The sequence below is a fragment of the Coenobita brevimanus genome, chromosome 45 (assembly GCF_032717465.1).
Source record: "Coenobita brevimanus isolate Jiangsu-jjx chromosome 45, ASM3271746v2, whole genome shotgun sequence".
NCBI classification, from domain to species: Eukaryota; Metazoa; Arthropoda; class Malacostraca; order Decapoda; family Coenobitidae; genus Coenobita; species Coenobita brevimanus.
Window position 1 is genome coordinate 2,188,785 of NC_136998.1, and position 12,332 is coordinate 2,201,116.

Consider the following 12,332-nt stretch of genomic DNA (forward strand, 5'->3'; position numbering starts at 1 on the left):
AGCTCAGTCTCTGCATCATTGCCACTTAGATCTGCTCCTCATTTTGTTCACATCTCTGTCCTCCCCTGTACAGATATTATTATTGTGAGTGCTCAAGAAGTCTCCAACCATCTAGCAGCTGTGTGTAATTTGAGTATAACTGTTGTTGCATTTTTCTTGTACTGTATAGCATAAGTTTAATTTGTAGGCCTGGTGAAGTTTTTGTAATTCATGTGGGGTTCTTTATCAGTCATTTTTGATAATAGTTTGTATCTGTAATAATTTATCTGGCATTCACTGAGTATTATCTGGTATCTCATTTTATCAGGGCTGACTTAGATAAAATTTACTCTTGCTAATTTCGTGTTAATAGAGGCTATTGCAGTTAACCATATATTTAACCTGTTTTTTGCCATTACATTATCTTTATGAGTCCTGAATGTTTTGTTGTTAATTTAAGCATTAAACTTTAACTTGTAATTTTACCTAACTCTTTTGTTTTGAACCTGGAACTTTACGGGACAGTAGTGATTTTTAGCATTCTCACTTAAAGTGTACGTTATCTTTCTCTGTTCCGTAACATAAATTTGGCGACCTCGCCAGGATATTCAGGATATTATCATAAGGATATTGTTTGATATTTTGTGACTGTGATATATTCATGATGGCTACTATTTCTACACTTGATGAAGCCAAAGATTTTTTGTCAAATGTGCAAACAGTGTGTGATATAGAAAACAGAACAAAGAATGAACTTAAGATTGTTGCTCAACAATTGGGATTTGTTGTTCGCTCTCATCAGTCTAAAGATCAGATTGTTGCCATGATTAATGAAAGCTTGTTTAATGTAACTCCTCCAAATGAGCAAACGCAGATTGAATTAGCTAAGTTACAGCTAGCCCTGCAGGAGGCTCGTGTGAAGGAAGCTGAATTTCAAGCAAGTGCTAAGGAGGCTGATGTTAAGGAGGCAAATGCTCGTATTGAAGAGGCACAGGTACAGGCTCAGGCACAAATTGAACTTGCCAGGATTCAGGCAGACCATGAGTATCGCATGAAACAAGGTGGAACTGGATCATCTAGCTCTGATGATTTTGATGTGGCTAAAAATGTTAAACTTGTCCCTCCTTTTAATGAATCTGATTTAACAAAGTATTTTCAGTTGTTTGAGAGGGTAGCTACAGGTTTCAATTGGCCTAAGGAGTATTGGCCAGTACTCCTTCAAACTGTTCTCACCGGTAAAGCTCAAGTAACTTATGCATCTTTGCCTCAGGATCAGTCTGATAATTATGATGTAGTTAAGAGCTTGATTCTTAAGGCCTATGAGCTTGTTCCTGAAGCCTATAGAGTAAAATTTAGGACAACTTACAAGCAAGATAAGCAATCCCATGTTGAGTATGCAAAAATCAAAGAAGATCTGTTAGAGCAGTGGTTAAATTCTAAGAATGTGGATTCTGATTTTGACAAATTTAAGCAGATGATTTTGCTGGAGGACTTCAAAAGGTGTATTTATAAAGATGTAAGCCTATATCTTGATGAGAAAAGAATAGATAATTTGTCTGATGCTGCAGTTTTAGCTGATGAATATGTTCTCACTCACAAGAGATATTTTAGAGGAAAAAGGAAAGCTGAGAGTAAGTACGTTGCCTCTACTCAGAGTACAGGTAACAGGAAAGAGAATAAAGATGATGTTTCTCAGGAAGTAAATACCAGCTCCACCTCTAGATTTCAGAAAAGTAAATGTACTTATTGTAGTAAGCTTGGTCATACTACGGAGAGATGTTTCAGGAGACAGCGTGATGTGAACAAAAAGGAGTCTTTAAATATTCAGTCAATTGGTCTAGTGTCCACCCTTGAGAGTTCCCAGAATTCTTTAACTGAGTTAACTGAACCTGCTTTGAGGGGTAACTTAAATTCTCATGATGGAGCTCCTCTTTTGAGCAGTAACGTGGGTGACACTCTCAAGAGTTCATGTGCTAATTTCCTGTCTGATGGTTTTGTCAGTCCTCTGGACAGTAATGACAGGAAATCAGTTAAAATATATCGTGATACAGGTGCTTGCCAATCCCTTATGCTGACCAGTGTTCTAGGCTCTAATGTTAATTCCTCTGATGAAACTGTAATCTTACAAGGTGTAGGGAATAATTACTTCTCTGTCCCTCTGTGCAGAGTGAATTTAGAGTCTGGTTTTGTTAATGGTTCTGTTATGGTTGGGTTGGTTGAGACACTCCCAATGTCAGGTGTAACTTTCTTACTTGGAAATGATATTGGTGGAAGTCAAGTGTGTCCAGCTCCTCAGTTGTCTAGTGAGCCAGTGGCTGCGGCCCGGGATTGTGATGTCCCTGATGTGTTCCCTGCATGTGCTGTCACTAGGGCTAAGTCTAAAGTTACTGGTGATTTAGAGGATAATGATGATGATGATGTTATCCTAGCTGACACTTTTCTTGCTAATTTGGACCACTCACCAGATGAGGCAGTACCCCGTAGTGTTGATAATTTGTCTCGTCAAGAGTTGGTTGAGTTGCAGGTTGCTGACCCTGAGTTGAAAGGTCTAGCTAACTCTGCTTACAGTGAAGAAGAGTCAGCCGGTGCTTCTACTTGTTATTATGTAAAGTCAGGAGTACTTATGAGGAAGTGGAGACCCCAACAACATCAGCCGACTGTGAATGGGAGGTTGTACATCAAGTTGTCATCCCTCGTGTTTGTAGGCAGGATATCATTCGAGTGGCTCATGATTCCAGTTTGGCAGGACACCTTGGAGTGAGGAAGACTGTGGCACGCATTTTGAAACACTTCTACTGGCCAGGTATCTTCAGGGATGTTTCCTGGTATTGTAAGTCTTGTCACACCTGTCAAGTTGTGGGAAAGTGTAATCAGACCGAAAAGGTTGCACCTCTAGTTCCCATTCCTCCTTTTGAGGCGCCTTTCACCCGTGTGTTGGTGGATATTGTGGGCCCTCTTCCTAAGACTTCTTCAGGATTTTCTTATGTGTTGACCATGATTGATATGGCTACTCGTTATCCTGAAGCCATTCCACCTAGAAACATCTCAGCAAAGAACGTGGTTAAGGAAATGCTAGGGTTCTTCACAAAGTTTGGTCTGCCTAAGGAGGTACAGTCAGACCGGGGAAGTAATTTCATGTCGAATGTTTTCAAGCAGTCTCTGAAAGAGTTGGGCATCACCCAGATCACGTCTTCAGCTTACCATCCCCAGACCCAAGGAGCGTTGGAGAGATATCATCAAACACTCAAATCGATGCTCAAGAAATACTGTTTGGAACATCAGAAAGACTGGGATAAAGGTCTTCCATTCGTTGTGTTTGCCGCAAGAGAATCTCCAAATGAATCACTGGGCTTCTCACCTTTTGAACTACTGTTTGGCCATGAAGTAAGAGGACCCCTTAAGTTACTCAAGGAATGCTGGCTGTCGGAGGAAGATGACGTCAACCTGCTGGAGTATGTGATGAAGTTCAAAGAACGGCTGTCCACTGCTTTACAGCTGGCGAGAGAGAATTTAGGAGCTGCTCAGGAGAAGATGAAGACTTGGTATGATAAGAAGTCCAGGTTACGCCACTTTCAGCCAGGAGATCAGGTTTTGATTCTGCTACCAGTTCATGGGCAACCTCTTCAAGCCAAGTTTAGTGGTCCTTATTTCGTGGAGAAGAAACTCAGTGATGTCAACTATGTCATCGCCACACCAGATCGTAGAAAGAGCAAGCAACTATGTCACATCAACATGCTAAAGTTATATCACAGGCGGGACGAAAATAATCCAGTCTGCACTGTAGCTGTTCCACCCGAGTCTACAAGTGAAGTTCTCCCATGCAGTATGAGCCTGAGTGATAGTTTGGGGAAGAATCCTGATATCATGAATGATCTCCAGACTAAGCTTTCTCATCTACCACCCAAGGAAAGGCAGGAGTTTTCGGCATTACTGCAGGAGTACCCGCAAGTGTTCCGTGCCACTCCAGGAAGAACTACTGTGTTGATGCATGATGTCGATGTTGGAGACACAAAGCCAATTAAATTGCCTCCTTACCGTGTGAACCCAGTGAAAGTTCCTCTCATCCAGAAGGAGCTTGGCTACCTGTTGGACCACAAGATGATTGAGCCCTGTCAGAGCGAGTGGAGTTCTCCTGTCACTCTGGTCCCTAAGCCAGGTGGGTCACAGCGGCTTTGCATTGACTACAGACGTGTTAATCAGATAACTAAAACAGACACTTACCCTCTCCCTCGTGTGGAAGATTGCATAGACAAGATCGGAAAGGCTAGGTACATAAGTAAGTTTGATTTGTTAAAGGGATACTGGCAAGTACCTATGACTGAACGTGCTAGGGAGATTTCATGTTTTGTAACATTAGGAAAGACCTTTGCATGGTCTGTAATGCCATATACAGATTGTTTTAGAGTAATAAGAAATTTCCTTTGTAAATTTCTTTTTTCTTTGTGGGGAGGTGTTACATAGCCTATGATTTCATCATCCTTTGTGTAATTTTAACGCTCAGTATGCTGCATGTTTGATCACCAGCGTGTTCTGCCTCAGTCCCCCCCTTCTACCGTTATAGTAGAGTAAGTCGTCCTTTCTGTTATTCAGTGCGGGATTGTCGACCGTTTGTCCCCATTGCTTCATTTGCGCGTCCTGCTTACAAGTTGTATCAGGCTCTGCTGGCCCCTATATAATGAGCTCAGTCTCTGCATCATTGCCACTTAGATCTGCTCCTCATTTTGTTCACATCTCTGTCCTCCCCTGTACAGATATTATTATTGTGAGTGCTCAAGAAGTCTCCAACCATCTAGCAGCTGTGTGTAATTTGAGTATAACTGTTGTTGCATTTTTCTTGTACTGTATAGCATAAGTTTAATTTGTAGGCCTGGTGAAGTTTTTGTAATTCATGTGGGGTTCTTTATCAGTCATTTTTGATAATAGTTTGTATCTGTAATAATTTATCTGGCATTCACTGAGTATTATCTGGTATCTCATTTTATCAGGGCTGACTTAGATAAAATTTACTCTTGCTAATTTCGTGTTAATAGAGGCTATTGCAGTTAACCATATATTTAACCTGTTTATTTGCCATTACATTATCTTTATGAGTCCTGAATGTTTTGTTGTTAATTTAAGCATTAAACTTTAACTTGTAATTTTACCTAACTCTTTTGTTTTGAACCTGGAACTTTACGGGACAGTAGTGACTCTTCGTATTCTCACTTAAAGTGTACATTATCTTTCTCTGTTCCGTAACAATATATATATATATCAATCAATCAATCAATCATTTCCTGTGGCACCCTCGGGGATGCATAGGGCCTCGATGAACTCACACCACCACATCCTATCTTGTGCTAACTCCTCAAGATCTCCCCAACACTCATCTCCAGCTTCCCGTCTCATTGTCCTCACCCACGTCTCTTTTGGCCTTCCTCTACCTCTCCTACCAAGTGCCACCCACCCTGGTGTACCTCGTACTATTCCCTGTCTCCTATACACATGTCCTAGCCACTTCCATCTTGAGAATCTAACATATTCATCGATCGGCTGCACTCCCGTTATTTCTCTAATTCTACTATTTGGTATCCTTTCCCACCACTTAACTCCTAATATTCTTCTAAGTGCTTTATTTTCAAACACCAAGAATTTATTTTCCATAGTCACTGTGCTGTACCAAGACTCGTGTCCATAAATTAAGATACTCCTAACCATTACCTTATAAAGTTTGATTTTTGTATGAACAGAAAAATTGTTATTATTCCAAATATTTTTAAGCATTCCCATTGCCTGATTAGCCTTCTTTAACCTTTCCTCGAATTCAAAGTTCAAAGAACCATCCTTGGCTAAATAAGTACCTAAATATTTAAACCTATCAACTTGCTTTACAACCATACCTCCAATTACACATTCCTGCGCATTTTCCATATTCATATTGATTATTTCAGTTTTTCCACAATTAATAACCAAACCCACCTTGCGACCTTCACTCACCAAACAGTCCAACACTCTCTGCATCTCTTCTGGCCCATCACAAATCAAAACTATATCATCTGCATAATCTAAATCCAAAAGTTTCCTGTTCTCTCCCCAAAGTATACCTGCAACGGTTTCTGTTCCAACACGTTTCATAATGTAATCAATGACCAATATAAATAATAAAGACGATAGAACACCACCTTGAATTACTCCGGACTTGACTTCAAACGAATCACTCAGACAACCATCAACCATCACTTTACAAAATGTGTCCCCATGCATGTTCATAATGACCCTCACAAACTCCTCTGGTATTCCATAATGTCTCATGATCTTCCCCATAGTCTCTCTCGAAACACTATCAAAAGCCTTTTCAAAATCAACAAAACAAAGACTTAACGGTGCTCTCATTTCATTAACTTGCTGCATCAAATGCCTAACTATAAAGATATGATCATTGCAACCACGTCCCTTTCTAAAACCAGCCTGTTCATCCCTCAGAATACCCTCAACCACTGGCTCCAACCTATTTAACAACACTCTACTGAAAACTTTCAAAGCTATCGGTGACAAAGAGATTCCCCTCCAATTACCACATTCACTCAGGTCTCCCTTCTTCGGAATTTTAACAATTACACCATTCTTCCAAACTGATGGTAGTAACCCCGTCACCCATATCTTATTGAATAGCTTCGTCAAGATCATTATTAATCTATCCCCCTCCACTTTAAACATTTCCGGAAATAAACCATCCTCCCCTGGTGCCTTGTTATTCTTTAACTGTTTTACTGCTTTCTCCACTTTTGCAAGCCTCAACTCTCCTGTTTCTATATTTAAATCTTCCTGAGCAGACGGTATATCCTCTTCTGGTGGTATTGATCTATTAAGAACTGTCTCAAAATGCTCTTTCCATCTATTTTTTAATATCTCCATCTTTGGTCAATAAATTTCCTTCCCTGTCTCTAACTGGTATTTCCTTGCGTTTACCTGCATTACCACTCACTTCTCTAATCGATTCATATGCTATTCTTTGACTCTGTCCATCATTTTTGTTTATTAAGATTTCAGTCTCTGCAACCTTTACATCCACACATCTTCTTTTATCTCTCCTAGTTAACCTTCTTACTTCTGAATTCAAACTCCAGTACGCAGCTCTTGCTAATTCAATCTCTCGTTCATCAACGCATTGCATCTCACTCCTCAATTTAGCCTCACCTCTCCTTTTTATCATATCCCACGTTTCCTCTGATATCCATTTCTTTCTCCTGAATCTATGTCTCCTTCCAATCGTACATTCAGCAGTCTCATATATATATATATATATATATATATATATATATATATATATATATATATATATTGCTGAGATTTTTTTATTTGTTAAACTATCAGTTTGAGTTTTCACATTTACCGACATGTTATTGTTTTATAAAAATATTAATTACGTTTATATATTTACAACTGTGTGGTGTATCCCACACCCTTTTCTTGTTTAGGCTAAATAAATCATCACTGGGTCACCCTACACAGCAGGTGACACCTGTTTACACCTTGAAAGTTACACAAAAGGATTAACCGTTACCACCCTCTTCATACGAGCATTAGTGTCATTCGTGTGAAGGAACGCACAAAACACGTTGAAAGCATCTCACTTCAAAATAACTTTAAAGCTCTCGTAGCGACACACATTTTTCTTTGCCCTTTTATTGCGAAACTATTCCTTAAGCTAAATAATATCGTGTGGCTACTTAATCATATGGCAAAGATTAACCATTACAGTATATCCATAGCACAATGTTTTGTTAGTCAATATCCTGGACTAGGCTTTCAGTACGCTGGGAAAGTGATACCGAGGCTAATCCGTCTGAATGTTGGAAAAGCATCAGTAGGAAAGGTATGTGTGTACAGTATACTACGGTATATACAAGCATAAATTTCGTAAGAATTGTATTTGTTTACAAATTATGGTAGAAAATGAGAGCGCATTACCAGTTATCGCTAAATGTTCGTCGAGGCTGGATCTTGAACTCTGCTTCAGGGTATCACAGTAACAGCGAGCAAAATGTCAGCTAACTAGTCCCCGTAGTCATTCAGTTGGATCATTTACTCACATCTTTGTCTTAAAATCTCTTCTCACACACCCTTGCCATAAAACCTCGTACCACGTACCCTAGCCTTAAAACCTCAGCAGTCATACCCTTGCATTATAACCTCATTCAACACACCTTTGTCTTAAAACTTCATCCAACACACCCGAGCCTTGAATCCTCAGTACCCACACCCTTGCCATAAAACTTCGCCCAACACTTCTTTACCTTCAAACCTCACATCAATCGCCCGTCCCTTAAAACTTCATCCCAAACACTCCTGCCCTAATACTTCACTACACACACTCTACCTTAAAACCTCACTATACACGCCTTTACCCTAAAACCTCACCATACACACCTATACCTTAAAACTTCACCACACACACCCATACTTTAAAACTTCACAACATACTATAGCTTATTCGACCTCACTAGAGAATTGACGAGCCTTAAGGTTTTGAAAGTTGGCAGCTGATGGTTGTCAGAGTGCATTCACTGGTAACCACGCAACTAAAAGTATTTTTCTTATAAGGGTTACAATAACTGTTTGACGAGAAGATTGCTCAAATATAAATCGTTATAAATAGTTATTTGTATAGACGAATTTACAAACAGGGCTTTACAAAGATTATCACATGGCTTAGATACTGTACGTATGGAATTTTGAATTCCCTGGACAAATCAAAACACGTCCAGGTAAAATTTTACGAGTACCTTGATAAGGTAAGTTATGTCATTATTCGGTAGAGTGTAAAATTTGACTGAGTAAAACATCAGAATTCAAATGAAATGTGACATATTCCCAACATTTTGATGAGTCGAAGACACGAGGGGGGGGGGAGGGTAGGGGGTTGGCCGCTAATGGTATGTCTGATGTACTAAGCAGAAGGATATTTGAACTGACTAGAGAGCTTTTTGCTGTTCCATTACTTTGCATTATGCTTCTACTTTCGCATCATCAGTAAGTTTACTTTTTCGTGTTGAATATCTGATTATAACTTTGTCACGGGGTTTTTGCGAATTTTATATTAAATAATAATATTTAATAATACTTTAAATGTGTTGGTTGAGAACAGGGACAAAGAACTGACTTGTGAAAATCAAGCAATGATTGATACTTTATGCCGGCTTACTTCGCCGATTCTCTAAGGACGAGAATTTATAAACTTTCTCAACAGTACACAGCAGAGACTAATTACTCACACGTGCTGTTTGTTAGTACTGTTAGCCTCTGGAGAAAGTGACTCCACCCCTGACAATCAATAACTAATACTAATAGTAATAAGCAGGTTCTTGCCGGTGCATTAACTCCTGGTTGCACAACGGATTTTAAGCTTAATCAAAAGGACTGGCCTAAGTACCAGTTGTGAATAATGCAAAGCGTTTACGCAAACTAGGAGTGATAACTAGAATAAGCTTAATGTGGAGAAATAAAACACAAGTTTACATTACATTAAGCTCAAGAGAAAAGAACTGTGAATGTATTGATTACAATGAAACAAATTTACGTTACATGTTTCAAAATTTGAATTCAGAGTAACAAAGAGAATACACTCACTAGCTCATTCAAAAGCTCAATCGGTAGAGAGGTGGTCTGCAGTTCTAATGGATCCAGGTTCAAATCCTGGCTGGGGCAGGGAACAGTTTAAGGATTTGAATTTCATTGAATCAGGCTTTACTGATCTACCAGGAGACCCGCCGACATGCCGTAAAAATACCCCCGCTAATACCAATACACCAGTCCTGTATGAGACAGTCCTAGCATGTATTCAATATGGACGGTGGGTATTAGCGCCAAAGTGGTGACATGTAGAGGTGTATGGTATGTAGCGGGACTGCTGGGCCTTAATAGCAGGCTGTGAAGCCTATGCCCAGAGTCGGACATAAAAAAAAAAAAATTAAACCTAGGAAAATACAAAAGGAAAATACTGGTCAGAGAGTGGGCTAAGTGGGATGAACTGGGCGTCGTTGCTGAGGAAGGACGCTGCCACACACGCTGAACCTCTTGCCAATTCACACTAGGTGGAGATTCAGGAACTAGCTGTACATATGCTGCTCCAAGCTGGGCCAGCAAACCTGGTCTCACGGCACTCTAATCATGACTGGTTCAAATTGTGAGAGAGAGACGAGTGTCAGCCCCGCTCTTGCTAACGGAATTAATGCGAGCGATACATGCCCATAACAAATCACTCAGCGGAAGCACTAATGTCGTGCACAAAGACAATCACTTATGAAACAGTGAAAAATTGTTCTGAAAACACTCCCGGTTGGGTGAATATGTGGAGGTTGACTGAGTGATACTTACTGGGATTCCATTAGAATTCAAGGTTTCCCACCAAAGTTCAATGTCACGAGTTTATTTAGATAGAGAATTGCGCCAGCTCGTGACATTACACCCCATCAAAATCAATTTTTTTTCCTCAGGAAATATTTTTTTTCAATTTACATACATATAAATCCTAACTCAGTCACACAAGATTCACACTGTGGTGTGTGTGTGCTGTCCTGCTACAGGAGAAAGTCACAGTCGCCAGTGAGCGAAAAAACCTCGTATTTACATTAATAGAAGCAAGCTTGAGGAAAAAACTCCATGACGACGGTGAAATATCCCGTACTCAGGTCAAATTAAGCAAAAAGTTTGCTACATTTACATTAACAACTAACTGTTATGTAGCGTGATGTATGTAATACATGGTGTAGGTGTGACAGTTGTGGTGTAACTGTACCTACGTGTAAAATCATGTAAAACAAATTTATAGTAAATAATGACGACGAGGCAGAAGAGAAGAGGCGGCAGCATGCATTGGGGACGATCAGCTGAACTGCACGACAATGCTGCACCTGCCAGCTGCACCTGCAAAAGCAATCAAGGTGGAGCATCAACAGTGGCATTTCTCTCTCTCTGCCTAGCAATCAGTACTTATGTTACAAAAAGTACACTATTTACATTATTAACCAGGAAACGTAGTCAAGGCGCCTCTGCAGGACATCAAACGCTGACCTAGTTTACTGGTTAAACTGTAAACTTAATTAGCAAAAAGACTGGGCGTTTGTGCAGGACATCAAACACTGCAATTCACCAGGAACCCAGTTTACTGGTTAAACTAACTCTACACTTGCAATTAACATTAGGAAGCTGAGAATCCCTACTCAATCTCAGGCAGGTCACATTTTAACACCCACCGTGGGTGTGAACACTCATGTGGATTATGTGCATTCTCCAGGACTCCTCTGAGAGGCCCACAGCTCAAGACGTTCCACAAGGTAATTCATACACAGCCTCGGACTCTCTCTGCGGGGTTCTCGAACTTCCCCCTTAACTTACAGTACATATGTATGTACAGGCCCTGAACATACTATGTCCTGTGGGACCAATGGACGAGACGTCAGGTCTGCACCCACTTCATCACTGCCCTGTCTCTCAGCTGACTCAGAGATTATGGGTGTGGTTTCAAACAGCACAGGGAGGACATGTCCCTGATTAGTGGTACGTGGGCACACATTGCAGGAACGGACAAAACTATCTATTTCTCGTCCCATCCCTGGCCAGAAAAAGTCAGCTCGGATACGGCCCTGGGTCTTCCTTTTGCCCAGGTGACCTCCTGAGGCTGAACAATGACCCCATTCTAACACTGCTTGGCGGTACTCTGCAGGGACGATGAACTGCAGTCGAACCTCGCCCTAGGGTGTTCGTGACTCACGGTACAGCCGTCCTTGTTTGCGAAGGAACTTGGCTTGACCTCCTCATGAATACTTGATCACTCTACCCTTTTGCTTCTTTCGCACGGCAGCAAGTGTCGGGTCAGAATGTTGTTCTTGAACAACAACTTGGCTACACATCAGATCTAGCGGCGATTCAATGGTCACCGGGATGACACAGTTTGAAGCCTCAGTAATGGCTCGTATTACTGTAGCCGAAGTGTTGAGTAGCGTCATCTTCAGTGCAACTATCCTTGGCACCGGGAATATTGCCTATGATAAGGTCAAATAAGGGTTCTGGCATGACAACTGCAACTGTTGTACCGGTGTAAAATGGAGATGCCACCTGGATACGTGCCTCAGGGAACAATCTCACTGATCCATCAATAAGGTTAGCTTGGATCTGTCGACCTGTGTACTGCTCAGGCCGAACTAGACTCTGCCTGACAGAGCAACCTGAGGAACCATTGTCTCTCAGGACCTTCACAGGAATGTCTCCCACAAACCCTGGCTGAACAAGGAAGGCACTGTCACCTGTGGGAGGGCCTGTGGAGGAAGCAGCCAGCCACTGATTAGGCTGCTGAATAAATGATGCAGCAAACA